At 49.1% G+C, this 12,137-nt stretch overlaps 7 non-coding genes and 3 pseudogenes across 7 annotated transcripts; all 10 read left to right on the top strand.

Moving 5' to 3' along the window:
• Positions 1 to 1,247: 1,247 nt before the first annotated feature.
• Positions 1,248 to 1,416, top strand: LOC133117224 (U1 spliceosomal RNA). Its single transcript, XR_009706017.1, has one exon. It is a non-coding gene; the product is annotated as a U1 spliceosomal RNA (small nuclear RNA).
• Positions 1,417 to 1,479: 63 nt separating this feature from the next.
• Positions 1,480 to 1,588, top strand: LOC133117227 (5S ribosomal RNA; annotated as a pseudogene).
• An 841-nt stretch (positions 1,589 to 2,429) lies between these two features.
• On the top strand, positions 2,430 to 2,570 carry LOC133117216 (U1 spliceosomal RNA; annotated as a pseudogene).
• Positions 2,571 to 2,633: 63 nt separating this feature from the next.
• Positions 2,634 to 2,752, top strand: LOC133117186 (5S ribosomal RNA). The gene has a single exon (XR_009705987.1). It is a non-coding gene; the product is annotated as a 5S ribosomal RNA (ribosomal RNA).
• Positions 2,753 to 3,593: 841 nt separating this feature from the next.
• On the top strand, positions 3,594 to 3,757 carry LOC133117172 (U1 spliceosomal RNA). Its single transcript, XR_009705973.1, has one exon. It is a non-coding gene; the product is annotated as a U1 spliceosomal RNA (small nuclear RNA).
• Positions 3,758 to 3,820: 63 nt separating this feature from the next.
• LOC133117723 (5S ribosomal RNA) lies at positions 3,821 to 3,939 on the top strand. Its single transcript, XR_009706265.1, has one exon. It is a non-coding gene; the product is annotated as a 5S ribosomal RNA (ribosomal RNA).
• Positions 3,940 to 4,766: 827 nt separating this feature from the next.
• LOC133117171 (U1 spliceosomal RNA) lies at positions 4,767 to 4,930 on the top strand. The gene has a single exon (XR_009705972.1). It is a non-coding gene; the product is annotated as a U1 spliceosomal RNA (small nuclear RNA).
• Positions 4,931 to 4,993: 63 nt separating this feature from the next.
• Positions 4,994 to 5,112, top strand: LOC133117609 (5S ribosomal RNA). Its single transcript, XR_009706154.1, has one exon. It is a non-coding gene; the product is annotated as a 5S ribosomal RNA (ribosomal RNA).
• An 827-nt stretch (positions 5,113 to 5,939) lies between these two features.
• On the top strand, positions 5,940 to 6,103 carry LOC133117174 (U1 spliceosomal RNA). Its single transcript, XR_009705975.1, has one exon. It is a non-coding gene; the product is annotated as a U1 spliceosomal RNA (small nuclear RNA).
• A 63-nt stretch (positions 6,104 to 6,166) lies between these two features.
• LOC133117562 (5S ribosomal RNA) lies at positions 6,167 to 6,275 on the top strand (annotated as a pseudogene).
• Positions 6,276 to 12,137: the final 5,862 nt, after the last annotated feature.

The following is a 12,137-nucleotide window of genomic DNA, read 5'->3' as shown; positions in this document are numbered from 1 at the left end:
GTAGAGGCGTGCCAAACGTCGCAGAACTGATCAGGATGCAGAGCCTCGCCTACCACATCAACTCCATAAAAAACCGCAGTAACAAAACCGGATACATGACCCGTTTTTACTTCACCACCAGCTTAAGACCCCTGGGGCTCTGCATCCTGGATCACAGGCACCCCTACTCCTGGGACCCCCCCCAGCCCTACAGGTCACTCCGCCGGTACATCTACACAGCACGTCTGCACACTGCACAGCTCACTCACTGGACATTTCAGGAAATCAAAAACATCACAAATGCACAGGAACATTTACACAGACCCGACAACACGACCCACAGCACAGCCACTACAGTTTGGAAAAACATAAATCACTCATGCCTTCTGAACACACAGAAAGACCTGGCGTGGCTAGCTGTGCTGAAAGCTCTCCCCACCAGGGTGTTCATGTTCAGGAGGAGCTTGGCCCTGGCGGAGACATGCCCGTACCCTCGCTGTAACGAAAAGGAAACCGGAGATCACCTCCTGTGGCACTGCAGAAAGGCCAAATCTATCTGGCAATCCATTTTCACTTTCCTGGACACATACACTGACACACAGTCACTGACCCTCCGGGATATCCTCCTCGGCCCCCGCAACGGGATCACATCTGCTGAGGAGGAGATTGCCTGGAGGGTGATCAACATCACCAAGCACACTTTATGGGACGCACGCAACATCATGTTTTTTCAAAAACAGGAACTTCACAACATCATCATCACCCGGCAGATCACCAACCACATCAAGGACTACTATCACCTGGACTGTCACAAAGCCGGAAAGAGCACCACAAACACAAAATGGAAAATTCACAACAGCACAGAATTACACATATGACACGGACACCCTGGACAATACACCTACAGCCGGACACCTACACTCCCGAAGCCTTCCCTTGGGTAATGTATGTAATGTTTACTGTGTACTGTCTACTGTCTTAATGTATTGTGGTATTGTCTGCGGTCATGTTTAAATGTAACTCTGTTTGTTACTGTCTGACGTTTGCAATGTAAATATGTGTTATGTAAGTAAATGTAAATAAATGTAAGTATGAATGTAAATGAAATGTAAGAGTGAAAGTAAGTGAAACTCAGTAATGTCTTAATGTATTTTGGTATTGTCTGCGGTCATGTTTAAATGTAACTCTGTTTGTTACTGTCTGACGTTTGCAATGTAAATATGTGTTATGTAAGTAAATGTAAGTAAATGTAAGTATGAATGTAAATGAAATGTAAAAGGGAGAGTAAGTGAAACTCAATAAAAGAAATAACGGTTCACCCAGGGCGAGGCTCGGCCATTGCACTCCGGCTGTGTTGACCCCTGCGAATTCCTCAAATGTGGGAATCTCGACTGCATAATTTCTGCTAGTGGGGGACTGCGTTCGCGCTCTCCCCTGATCACGTGGTCAAACGATAGACTCGATTAATGTGCAAATACCCCCTTGTGCTGCCTTTCCTTCGCTTACGGCCATACCACTCTGAATACGCCCGATCTCGGAAGCTAAGCAGGGTCGGGCCCGGTTAGTACTTGGATGGGAGACCGCCTGGGAATACCAGGTGCTGTAAGCTTTTTTCACTATGCTTTTGGACAGGCGCTGCTGTTTCACAACGTTCAAAACACGTCGCGCACAGTGCTATATCGTTTAGTCTATTACCCGTTTATGCTTCTCATGTCTTACCCAGACACTTGGGCAGCGCATTGCAAAGGAACAAGGCTAGCATCCAAATTCATCACGTACGGCGCTATTTTAGACACAACACAGGCTAAATCAGTGCAATGCAAATTCACTTCACACCAAGAGTACCGCACATTTTCCTTACACGTCTGTAGCCTATCATGAAGCAGGATTGCCGAGGTACAGTGAGCGCCGCACTTCATTGGACAGTGGCACGTGTTTTTCTTCTTTTGGTTCTGCGCTCTAGCGATTTCAGTTTGAAAGGACACAACGACAACCAAGTTCAAGTGCAGACTGTCAGCTTTAATTTGAGGCCATTTTCAAGCACACCCGACGAACCGTTTGGAACTCACGTCGCATCTTGCACACGGTCACTTGTCCATTTAGGTGTCGCATTTCGGCAGGGCTCTGGCTTGGTGTTCGACGTGACATCACCGCGACTGAAATGCGCTCTGTTTGCGGTTGAGGGCAATGTACACTGTTGCATTGTGGGGAAACAGAAAGTCGTCCTTGAAATGCGGTGGGAAAACGGCAAAATAATAAACACATGAAAAAAAAGAAGTACATGAATAAAAAGGTTGCCATCGTTTATGAGGCTAGCCGCAAGAGCGCGAATCAGACTTTTGAACCGGCTAGACATTGTGACTTGACGGGCTGCTAGCCGAATACTCAGAAACCGTAACTGTGCAACGTACCACCTAGCGGTCCGGCCCATCCCTTGCGGATTCCAACTCATACTTACCTGGCAGGGGAGATACCGTGATCACGAAGGCGGTTCACCCAGGGCGAGGCTCGGCCATTGCGAATTCCTCAAATGTGGGAATCTCGACTGCATAATTTCTGCTAGTGGGGGACTGCGTTCGCGCTCTCCCCTGATCACGTGGTCAAACGATAGACTCGATTAATGTGCAAATACCCCCTTGTGCTGCCTTTCCTTCGCTTACGGCCATACCACTCTGAATACGCCCGATCTCGTCTGATCTCGGAAGCTAAGCAGGGTCGGGCCCGGTTAGTACTTGGATGGGAGACCGCCTGGGAATACCAGGTGCTGTAAGCTTTTTTCACTATGCTTTTGGACAGGCGCTGCTGTTTCACAACGTTCAAAACACGTCGCGCACAGTGCTATATCGTTTAGTCTATTACCCGTTTATGCTTCTCATGTCTTACCCAGACACTTGGGCAGCGCATTGCAAAGGAACAAGGCTAGCATCCAAATTCATCACGTACGGCGCTATTTTAGACACAACACAGGCTAAATCAGTGCAATGCAAATTCACTTCACACCAAGAGTACCGCACATTTTCCTTACACGTCTGTAGCCTATCATGAAGCAGGATTGCCGAGGTACAGTGAGCGCCGCACTTCATTGGACAGTGGCACGTGTTTTTCTTCTTTTGGTTCTGCGCTCTAGCGATTTCAGTTTGAAAGGACACAACGACAACCAAGTTCAAGTGCAGACTGTCAGCTTTAATTTGAGGCCATTTTCAAGCACACCCGACGAACCGTTTGGAACTCACGTCGCATCTTGCACACGGTCACTTGTCCATTTAGGTGTCGCATTTCGGCAGGGCTCTGGCTTGGTGTTCGACGTGACATCACCGCGACTGAAATGCGCTCTGTTTGCGGTTGAGGGCGATGTACACTGTTGCATTGTGGGGAAACAGAAAGTCGTCCTTGAAATGCGGTGGGAAAACGGCAAAATAATAAACACATGAAAAAAAAGAAGTACATGAATAAAAAGGTTGCCATCGTTTATGCGGGTAGCCGCAAGAGCGCGAATCAGACTTTTGAACCGGTTAGACATTGTGACTTGACGGGCTGCTAGCCGAATACTCAGAAACCGTAACTGTGCAACGTACCACCTAGTGGTCCGGCCCATCCCTTGCGGATTCAAACTCATACTTACCTGGCAGGGGAGATACTGTGATCACGAAGGCGGTTCACCCAGGGCGAGGCTCGGCCATTGCACTCCGGCTGTGTTGACCCCTGCGAATTCCTCAAATGTGGGAATCTCGACTGCATAATTTCTGCTAGTGGGGGACTGCGTTCGCGCTCTCCCCTGATCACGTGGTCAAACGATAGACTCGATTAATGTGCAAATACCCCCTTGTGCTGCCTTTCCTTCGCTTACGGCCATACCACTCTGAATACGCCCGATCTCGTCTGATCTCGGAAGCTAAGCAGGGTCGGGCCCGGTTAGTACTTGGATGGGAGACCGCCTGGGAATACCAGGTGCTGTAAGCTTTTGGACAGGCGCTGCTGTTTCACAACGTTCAAAACACGTCGCGCACAGTGCTATATCGTTTAGTCTATTACCCGTTTATGCTTCTCATGTCTTACCCAGACACTTGGGCAGCGCATTGCAAAGGAACAAGGCTAGCATCCAAATTCATCACGTACGGCGCTATTTTAGACACAACACAGGCTAAATCAGTGCAATGCAAATTCACTTCACACCAAGAGTACCGCACATTTTCCTTACACGTCTGTAGCCTATCATGAAGCAGGATTGCCGAGGTTCAGTGAGCGCCGCACTTCATTGGACAGTGGCACGTGTTTTTCTTCTTTTGGTTCTGCGCTCTAGCGATTTCAGTTTGAAAATACACAACGACAACCAAGTTCAAGTGCAGACTGTCAGCTTTAATTTGAGGCCATTTTCAAGCACACCCGACGAACCGTTTGGAACTCACGTCGCATCTTGCACACGGTCACTTGTCCATTTAGGTGTCGCATTTCGGCAGGGCTCTGGCTTGGTGTTCGACGTGACATCACCGCGACTGAAATGCGCTCTGTTTGCGGTTGAGGGCGATGTACACTGTTGCATTGTGGGGAAACAGAAAGTCGTCCTTGAAATGCGGTGGGAAAACGGCAAAATAATAAACACATGAAAAAAAAGAAGTACATGAATAAAAAGGTTGCCATCGTTTATGCGGCTAGCCGCAAGAGCGCGAATCAAACTTTTGAACCGGTTAGACATTGTGACTTGACGGGCTGCTAGCCGAATACTCAGAAACCGTAACTGTGCAACGTACCACCTAGTGGTCCGGCCCATCCCTTGCGGATTCAAACTCATACTTACCTGGCAGGGGAGATACTGTGATCACGAAGGCGGTTCACCCAGGGCGAGGCTCGGCCATTGCACTCCGGCTGTGTTGACCCCTGCGAATTCCTCAAATGTGGGAATCTCGACTGCATAATTTCTGCTAGTGGGGGACTGCGTTCGCGCTCTCCCCTGATCACGTGGTCAAACGATAGACTCGATTAATGTGCAAATACCCCCTTGTGCTGCCTTTCCTTCGCTTACGGCCATACCACTCTGAATACGCCCGATCTCGTCTGATCTCGGAAGCTAAGCAGGGTCGGGCCCGGTTAGTACTTGGATGGGAGACCGCCTGGGAATACCAGGTGCTGTAAGCTTTTGGACAGGCACTGCTGTTTCACAACGTTCAAAACACGTCACGCACAGTGCTATATCGTTTAGTCTATTACCCGTTTATGCTTCTCATGTCTTACCCAGACACTTGGGCAGCGCATTGCAAAGGAACAAGGCTAGCATCCAAATTCATCACGTACGGCGCTATTTTAGACACAACACAGGCTAAATCAGTGCAATGCAAATTCACTTCACACCAAGAGTACCGCACATTTTCCTTACACGTCTGTAGCCTATCATGAAGCAGGATTGCCGAGTTACAGTGAGCGCTGCACTTCATTGGACAGTGGCACGTGTTTTTCTTCTTTTGGTTCTGCGCTCTAGCGATTTCAGTTTGAAAGGACACAACGACAACCAAGTTCAAGTGCAGACTGTCAGCTTTAATTTGAGGCCATTTTCAAGCACACCCGACGAACCGTTTGGAACTCACGTCGCATCTTGCACACGGTCACTTGTCCATTTAGGTGTCGCATTTCGGCAGGGCTCTGGCTTGGTGTTCGACGTGACATCACCGCGACTGAAATGCGCTCTGTTTGCGGTTGAGGGCAATGTACACTGTTGCATTGTGGGGAAACAGAAAGTCGTCCTTGAAATGCGGTGGGAAAACGGCAAAATAATAAACACATGAAAAAAAAGAAGTACATGAATAAAAAGGTTGCCATCGTTTATGAGGCTAGCCGCAAGAGCGCGAATCAGACTTTTGAACCGGTTAGACATTGTGACTTGACGGGCTGCTAGCCGAATACTCAGAAACCGTAACTGTGCAACGTACCACCTAGCGGTCCGGCCCATCCCTTGCGGATTCCTACTCATACTTACCTGGCAGGGGAGATACCGTGATCACGAAGGCGGTTCACCCAGGGCGAGGCTCGGCCATTGCACTCCGGCTGTGTTGACCCCTGCGAATTCCTCAAATGTGGGAATCTCGACTGCATAATTTCTGCTAGTGGGGGACTGCGTTCGCGCTCTCTCCTGATCACGTGGTCAAACGATAGACTCGATTAATGTGCAAATACCCCCTTGTGCTGCCTTTCCTTCGCTTACGGCCATACCACTCTGAATTTGTCTGATCTCGGAAGCTAAGCAGGGTCAGGCCCGGTTAGTACTTGGATGGGAGACCGCCTGGGAATACCAGGTGCTGTAAGCTTTTTTCACTATGCTTTTGGACAGGCGCTGCTGTTTCACAACGTTCAAAACACGTCGCGCACAGTGCTATATCGTTTAGTCTATTACCCGTTTATGCTTCTCATGTCTTACCCAGACACTTGGGCAGCATCCAAATTCATTAGGTACGGCGCTATTTTAGACACAACACAGGCTAAATCAGTGCAATGCAAATTCACTTCACACCAAGAGTACCGCACATTTTCCTTACACGTCTGTAGCCTATCATGAAGCAGGATTGCCGAGTTACAGTGAGCGCCGCACTTCATTGGACAGTGGCACGTCTTTTTCTTCTTTTGGTTCTGCGCTCTAGCGATTTCAGTTTGAAAGGACACAACGACAACCAAGTTCAAGTGCAGACTGTCAGCTTTAATTTGAGGCCATTTTCAAGCACACCCGACGAACCGTTTGGAACTCACGTCGCATCTTGCACACGGTCACTTGTCCATTTAGGTGTCGCATTTCGGCAGGGCTCTGGCTTGGTGTTCGACGTGACATCACCGCGACTGAAATGCGCTCTGTTTGCGGTTGAGGGCGATGTACACTGTTGCATTGTGGGGAAACAGAAAGTCGTCCTTGAAATGCGGTGGGAAAACGCCAAAAGAATAAACACATGAAAAAAAAGAAGTACATGAATAAAAAGGTTGCCATCGTTTATGCGGCTAGCCGCAAGAGCGCAAATCAGACTTTTGAACCGGCTAGACATTGTGACTTGACGGGCTGCTAGCCGAATACTCAGAAAACGTAACTGTGCAACGTACCACCTAGCGGTCCGGCCCATCCCTTGCGGATTCAAACTCATACTTACCTGGCAGGGGAGATACCGTGATCACGTGTTTCTTTCTTGCTGTGCTGCAGTATCGAAATCTTTTGGGGCTTCGGCGTCTTTAGATAGCATTTAAATCGTTGAAATTTGTTGTATGTATTTTGTCTTTTCTTTGTTGTAGGTGTTGCTGTGGACGGACTTTTAATCAGCAGCAGCTGATTAAGGGGTAAGGCCCTTCGGGGCTCGTTTTTCTCTTTACTTTTTTTCTAGAATTTCTGTCGCTTTTGTAAATCATTGTTTGTCTGTTTCGTGCACGGGGTTTGCTTTAAGGATGTCGGCTGCTCGAGTCGGCACTCCGAGGCACCACTGCGTGCGGTTTAACTTAAAACCGAAAGACGGGGTTCTGTACGAACTATAAAGGTTAGATTTTTCCCGTAAATTCTTGAAGGGAATTCTTCGTTTTTCAGCAGCGGATATAAATTGCCTGCTAGTGCTTCCACCTGGGAAAGGTTTTGATGTAAGTTTTAAGACCTCGGATGGGTTACGTGAATTCTGGAACCGTTTTGAAAATGTGAAGGAAAAGTTCGAAATTTTCTCAATTGAACGGTTATCAGACGAATCCTTAAAAGTCATTATCGTAAGAATGTATAATGAAATGGTAAACTGTTCGGACATTGAGACCTGGTTGAGCAGGTATTGTTTGGTGAGGGATTCACCAATGAAAATTAAAGATGAGGATGGGATTTGGACAGGGAGCTGGCGAGTGCCGGTAAAATTTCAAATTGATGCGTCGGGATTTGGAGGGTGGAGGCACCCCCCGTCAATGATTGTTCTTGGGGAGAATCGCGGCCTAATTCATTACATGGGCCAACCAAAGTTGTGTCGCAGATGTGGAGCTTTTGGGCACTTGGTGGAAGCATGTGAAATAATTGTTTGCCAAAAATGCAGGGAGGTGGGCCATGAGGCAACCCAGTGTCCAACAGGCCGGAAATGCAATTTGTGCGGGTTGGCTTCCCACATGTTCAGGGACTGCCCAGACTCCTTCGCCAATAGGGCCAAGAGAGGGCGGCCTTCCTCCAGAGCACAACAGCAGGAGGAAGGGGGGGAGGCAAAGAAGGCTGGAGGGGAAACAGGTAAGGAGGGAGAGGCAGAGAAAAAGCCTCAAGATGGAGAGAGTGAGGGAAGAGAGGAGGGTAAGGGGGAGGAAAAGGGGGAAACAGGGAAGGCGGGGGAAGGAGAGGTGCAGGGGGAAAAGGAGGATTTAGGTGCTGGGGGCCAGCAGCCTAGTGAGGAGCATGAAGGTGGGGAGGGAGACGGGAACTCGCAGGTAGGTGTAAAACCGTGACAAGCCACCGAAAAGAGTCCTGTAGGGGTGGGGAAGAGAAGGGAGGTGGTGGAGGCTGACTCAGACTCTGAGGCAGAGTCCATGGTTACGGTGGGCTCAGATCTGGAAGAGGAGCAGGAGAAGGACAGGGGAGAGGAAGGAGGAGCAGTTAAACGGCCGGCTGAAGAAAATAAGGAGGTAGGAGGAGGGAAGAAGCAGAGGCCAGGAGTGAGGGATAGGTGGAATTTAATGGGCCAACTCTCTGACAGTGAGGGGTCGGGGGAGTCTCCAGTATTTGGGGACTCTTCCCCAAATCAGACCCCCTATGTATGTGAGTCACCCCTTTTGACTGAAGGGTCACTTTTTGGTGACCCAGTGGGTGGGGAGAAGATGGTGATATGATGTGTGGTGGAATGGAAGGTGTATGTGTGTGGTTATTGTCTCTCCTGGTTAGCCTTAAAATGGCTTCTCAGCAGGTGTCTCTCTCTGTTGCGACAGTAAATGTGCGCAGCATGAGAGCAATAAACAGGGCACAGTCTGTCCTGGCTTTTCTGGAAGGAGTGCAGGCAGACATTATCTGCCTACAAGAATGCTGGTTGCCTTTCAGGACCACCTATGGGCCCTGGATGAAGAGGTGGCCACATGGGCCATCTCTGTGGAGTGGCTCAGAGGAAAATAAATGTGACGGTGTGGCGGTGCTAATAAAGAACAAAAAAATTGAAATTGTAGAAAACACAGTTGTGAGGAGCGGGAGAATTTTAATGGTGGTACTAAAAATGTGTGGAGTGCCTTTTAATTTAATTAATATTTATTGTTCGCCGCAAAGGCAGAGCAGGTGGGAGGAACTGCAGGACCTCCCTCAGTATTTAATGGGCCGAGCTCCAGTTTTAATGGCGGGAGATTTTAATTGTGTTTTAAACAGGAGTGGCCGGAGGGGGGCAGCAGAGAAATATGAGGTGGACAGAACCTCCTTTTATTTGCAAAATTTAATTAAAGATTTTAAACTTTTAGATATGTATCCTAGGTTGCACCCAGGCCCAGAGGGGTTTACATGGCACAGTGATGACGGCTCCCGGGCGTCAAGGATTGATTTCCTGTTCGCAAGGGGTTTTGTCGGTGAGACGGCAGATCTGAACCCGGTCTTTTTCTCAGACCATTCCCTGCTGCGCTGCTCCCTGACTGTGGAGTCAGGAGTAGCTTTCGGCAGCGGGGTTTGGAAGCTGAACTGCAGGTTGTTGGAGGACCCAGCAGTAGTGATGGCTTTTAAAAAGCAGTATCAGGACTGGCAGACACTCCAGGGTTTTTACGATACACGGGCAGAGTGGTGGGAGGAGGCCAAAAAGAAATTTAAAGTGTTTTTTGTGCGGGCAGGTAAGGCGAGGAGGGAGAAGGACAGGAGGGTGTGGGCAGGGCTCCAAAGACGCCTGAACCGCTACTCCTCCCTACTGAGAGGGGGTTTTGATTTCTGGGAGGAGGTGGGGGAGGTGAAACGGGAGATGGCAGCGCTGTCAAAGAAAAGGGGCAGAGAAATCATGTTTAGGTGCAGGGAGAAGGAGATTGATGAGGGAGAGACTTGAGGCCTGAGGAGGGAGGACGGGGTCATACTATCTGACCAGAAGGGGATGATAGGAGTGGTGGAGGCCTTTTATCAGGAATTATTCGGGGAAAAAATGATTTTAGAGGAAGGGAAAAATGAATTTTTAAGTTTTCTGGAAAAAGTGGTGGGTGATGGAACAGATTTGGAGGCAGATTTTAAAATGGCTGATCTAAACAGCAGTTTGGGGTCTTTTAAAAGTGGGAGGGCTCCAGGGATGGACGGACTACCAGTGGAGTTTTATCGGGTTTTTTGGGAGGTAGTGGGCCCTGATTTGCTTTGTGTTTTTAAAGAATTTGATCAGTTGGATAGGTTACCACACAGTTTTAAAAATGGGTTGGTGACTCTCCTTTTTAAGAAAGGGGAAAGAACAGATTTAAAGAATTGGCGCCCGATTACTTTGTTGAATTAGGATTTTAAATTGTTTTCAAAAATTTTAACAATGAAAATTAGTTGGGTTTTAGGGGGCCTGATACACCCAGATCAGGCCTGTGCAGTGCCGGGGAGGAGGATCACAGACGCCCTGGTATTGGTGAGAGACGCCATCTGTCTAGCGAGAGACAGACAGAGTAGACTAGCGGTGGTAAATTTAGATTTTGAAAAGGCTTATGATCGGGTCTCGCACCAGTACATGTTCGCTGTGCTGAAAAAAATGGGTTTTCCGGCCAGGTTCATAGCACGGGTGGAGCTGCTGTACGCGGGGGCGAAGAGCACTTTCCTGGTTAACGGGTTTCAGAGTAGTGCAGTGTCAGTAAACTGCGGTGTCCGCCAAGGGTGCCCGTTATCCCCTCTCCTGTTCGTCTGCTGTATGGAACCACTGGCACAGGTCCTGAGAAGGGACACCTGGATTTCGGGGCTGAAAATCCCAGGGGGTGGGGGGAGGGAGGCCAGGTGTATCCTGTACATGGATGATGTCACCATTTTAACAGTGGATGGGGTGTCGGTAACCAGAATTCTAAAGAAAACAGAACTATATGGGAAAGCATCGGGAGCTAAATTAAATACAGACAAGATTGTGGTGAAACTGTATGGACAGTGGGGGGAGGCAGAGAGGCGGGAACTCCCCTTAAAAGAGAGTGGGGGGGTTATAAAAGTTTTAGGGGTAAAGTTTGATTCAGAGGGACTGGGAGGGAGCAATTGGGAAAACATTTTAAAGAAAGTGGAAAAAAAGGTCCAGTTCTGGCAGTTGAGGCAATTGACTATGGAGGGAAAAATTTTAATTATTAAGTCTGTGTTGTTGCCGTTGTTGTTGTTCGTGGGTGTTGTGTTTGTACCGTCACGTTCTGTTCTGTCTCGGCTGGACCGTGTTGTTTTTCGTTTTTTATGGGGAGGGGGATGGGAACGGATCCGGAGGGAGTGGGTGAAAAGAGCTGGAGGGCAAGGGGGGTCCCTGATTTTTATAGATTTTTAATGTGTAGGTTTGTCTCGTTACATGTGTCTTTATGTGTGTCTTTGTCTACTAAAGCGGGTTTCTTTGTTCGGTTTTTTATGGGGGGTTATTTTAGGCGACTGGAAATAGTGAAAGTGCCGCTGACAGTACCGGTCGCCTTTGTTACGCCCGGTTTTTATCAGCCAGTACCGGCTTTTTTAAAAAGATTTGGGTTGGAGAAGGAGGGAGTGGAGGTTTTAACTTCTCACCATCTTTTGTTCTCTTTTGTGCAGGCCAGGGATCCGATGTGTCCGGTGCGCGGGCTGGCACTAGGCCAAGCCGAGAGGATTTGGAGCGCGGTGACCCATCCGGACCTGTTTAACCGACACAAAGACATGGCCTGGCTAATCGCCCATGGCGTCCTGTCGGTCCGTGCAGTGATGCACGCACGCCGAATGGCGAGGACTGCGGTCTGCCCCCGAGAAGCTTGCCTGGAGCCGGAGACTGTCCGTCACGCCCTGTGGGACTGTGAGTACGCCCAGAGGTTCTGGAGGCTGGCCCTACCGCTGCTCCGGCTGTTCCTGACCGGAGGAACATTAGACGGGCAGCTGGTGTTGTTTGGTGGGGGCAGGACAGTGCTGGGAGGCCCTAAAGGGAGGACAGCATGGCTGTCTTTAAACGCCTGCAGATGGGGCCTTTGGACGTGCAGGTCTTTCCTCGTGTTGGAGGACCGGGCCTTGTCACCACAGGAGGCGTGGCTGATCGCGAAGGCCTCCGTAAAGGACTACATGA

Source organism: Conger conger, chromosome 17 (genome assembly GCF_963514075.1).
Source record: "Conger conger chromosome 17, fConCon1.1, whole genome shotgun sequence".
Classification (NCBI taxonomy): Eukaryota; Metazoa; Chordata; class Actinopteri; order Anguilliformes; family Congridae; genus Conger; species Conger conger.
The sequence above is the reverse complement of the archived record's forward strand: the minus strand, read 5'-3'. Positions and strand labels throughout refer to the sequence as shown.